A 2,823-nucleotide genomic window follows, 5' to 3' on the forward strand; every position below is an offset into this window, starting at 1 on the left:
TTGTAAACGCTCGGCTAAAATAGCTAAAAAGGTGAAACGTTTGATTTGTTTCGTAACTTTTGTAAATGTTTGGTTTCAATCGCTAAAAAGGTGAAACGTTTGGATTTGTTTCGTAACGTTTGTAAATGTTTGGCATAAATCGCTAAAAAAGTGAAACGTTTGGATTTGTTTCGCAACGTTTGTAAACGTTTGGCTTAAATTGCAAGAAAGGTGAAACGCTTGGATTTGTTACGTAACGTTTATGAACGTTTTGCTTAAATTGCTAGCAAGGTGAAACGCTTGGATTGTTTCGTAAAGTTTGTAAACGTTTGGCTAAAATTGCTAAAAAGGTGAAACATTTGGATTTGTTTCGTGACCTTTGTAAACGTTTGGCTAAATCGCTAAAAAGGTGAAACATTTGGATTTGTTTCGTAACGTTTGTAAATTCTCGGCTAAAATCGCTAAAAAGGTGAAACGTTTGGATTTGTTTCGTCACGTTTGTAAATGTTTGGCATCAATCGCTAAAAAGGTGAAACGTTTGGATTTGTTACATAACGTTTGTAAGTGTTTGGCATAAATCGCAAAAAAGGGGAAACGTTTGGATTTGTTTCATAATGTTTTAAACGTTTTGTTTTGTTTCGTAACATTTGTAAACGTTTGGCTTAAATTGCTAAAAAGGGGAAACGTTTGGCTTAAATTGCTAAAAAGGGGAAACGTTTGGATTTGTTTCGTAACGTTTGTAAACGTTTGGCTTAAATTGCTAAAAAGGCGAAAAGTTTGTATTTGTTTTGTAACGTTTGTAAATATTTGGCTTAAAACGCTAAAAAGGTGAAACGTTTGGATTTGTTTCGTAACTTTTCTAAACGTTTGTCTTAGATCGCTAAAAAGGTGAAACGTTTGGATTTGTTTCCTAACGTTTGTAAATGTTTGGCTTAAATTGCTAAAAAGGTGAAACGCATGCATTTGTTTCGTAATTTTAATAAAGGTTTGACTTAAATTGCTAAAAAGGGGAAACGTTTGTATTTTTTCGTAACGTTTGTAAACGTTTGGCTTAAATCGCGAAAAAGGTGACACGTTTGGATTTGTTTCGCAACGTTTGTAAAAGTTTGGCATAAATCGCTAAAAAGGTGACACGTTTGGATTTGTTTAGTAACCTTTCTAAACGTTTGGCGTAAATCGCTTAAAAGGGAAAACGTTTGAAACTGTTTCGTAACGTTTGTAAACGTTTGGCTTTAATCGCTAAAAAGGTGAAACATTGTGATTTGTTTCGTAACGTTTGTATATGAATCGCAAAAAAGTGAAATGTTTGGATTTGTTTCGTAACGTTTTAAACGTTTGGCTTAAATCGCTAAAATGGTGAAACGTTTGGATTTGTTTCGTAATGTTTGTAAACGTTTCGCTTAAATTGCTAGAAAGGTAAAACGCTTGGATTTGTTTCGCAACGTTTGTGAACGATTTGCTTAAATTACTAAAGAGGTGAAACGCTTGGATTGTTTTGTAAAGTTTGTAAACATTTGGCTTAAATTGCTAAAAAGGTGAAACATTTGGATTTGTTTCGTAACCTTTGTAAACGTTTGGCTGAAATAGCTAAAAAGGTGAAACGTTTGGATTTGTTTCGTAAAGTTTATAAATGGTCGGCAAATATCGCTAAAAAGGTGAAACATTTGGATTTGTTTCGTAACGTTTGTAAACGTTTGGCTTCAATCGCGAAAAAGGTGAAACGTTTGGATTTGTTTCTCAACGTTTTAAACGTTTGGTTTTGTTTCGTAACATTTGTAAACGTTTGGCTTAAATTGCTAAAAAGGGGAAACGTTTATATTTGTTTCGTAACGTTTGTAAACGTTTGGCTTAAATTGCTAAAAAGGCGAAAAGTTTGTATTTGTTTTGTAACGTTTGTAAATATTTTGCTTAAATCGCTAAAAAGGTGAAACGTTTGGATTTGTTTTGTAACGTTTTTAAATGTTTGGCTTAAATCGCTAAAAAGGTGAAACGTTTGGATTCGTTTCTTAACTTTTGCAAAACGTTTGTCTTAAATCGCTAAGAAGATGAAACGTTTGGATTTTTTCTTAACATTTGTAAATGTTTGGCTTAAATTGCTAAAAAGGTGAAACGCATGGATTTGTTTCGTAATTTTTGTAAAGGTTTGACTTAAATTGCTAAAAAGGGGAAACATTTGTATATTTTCGTAACGTTTGTAAACGTTTTGCTTAAATCGCGAAAAAGGTGACACGTTTGGATTTGTTTCGCAACGTTTGTAAAAGTTTGGCATAAATCGCTAAAAAGGAGACACATTTGGATTTGTTTAGTAACCTTTCTAAACGTTTGGCTTAAATCGCTTAAAAGGGAAAACGTTTGAAACTGTTTCGTAACGTTTGTAAACGTTTGGCTTTAATCGCTAAAAAGGTGAAACGTTGTGATTTGTTTCGTAACGTTTGTATATAAATCGCTAAAAAAGTGAAATGTTTGGATTTGTTTCGTAACGTTTTAAACGTTTGGCTTAAATCGCTAAAATGGGAAAACGTTTTGATTTGTTTCGTAACGTTTGTAAATGTTTGGCTTAAATTGCTAAGAAGGTAAAATGTTTGGTTTTGTTTCGTAACGTTTGTAAATGTTCGGCTTAAATCGCTAAAAAGGTGAAACGTTTGGATTTGTTTCGTAATATTTGTAAACGTTTTGCTTAAATTGCTAGAAAGGTAAAACGCTTGGATTTGTTTCGTAACGTTTGTGAACGATTTGCTTAAATTACTAAAGAGGTGAAACGCTTGGATTGTTTTGTAAAGTTTGTAAATGTTTGGCTTAAATTGCTAAAAAGGTGAAACATTAGGATTTGTTTCGTAACGTTTG

The sequence above is a fragment of the Mercurialis annua genome, linkage group LG7 (genome assembly GCF_937616625.2).
Source record: "Mercurialis annua linkage group LG7, ddMerAnnu1.2, whole genome shotgun sequence".
NCBI classification, from domain to species: domain Eukaryota; kingdom Viridiplantae; phylum Streptophyta; class Magnoliopsida; order Malpighiales; family Euphorbiaceae; genus Mercurialis; species Mercurialis annua.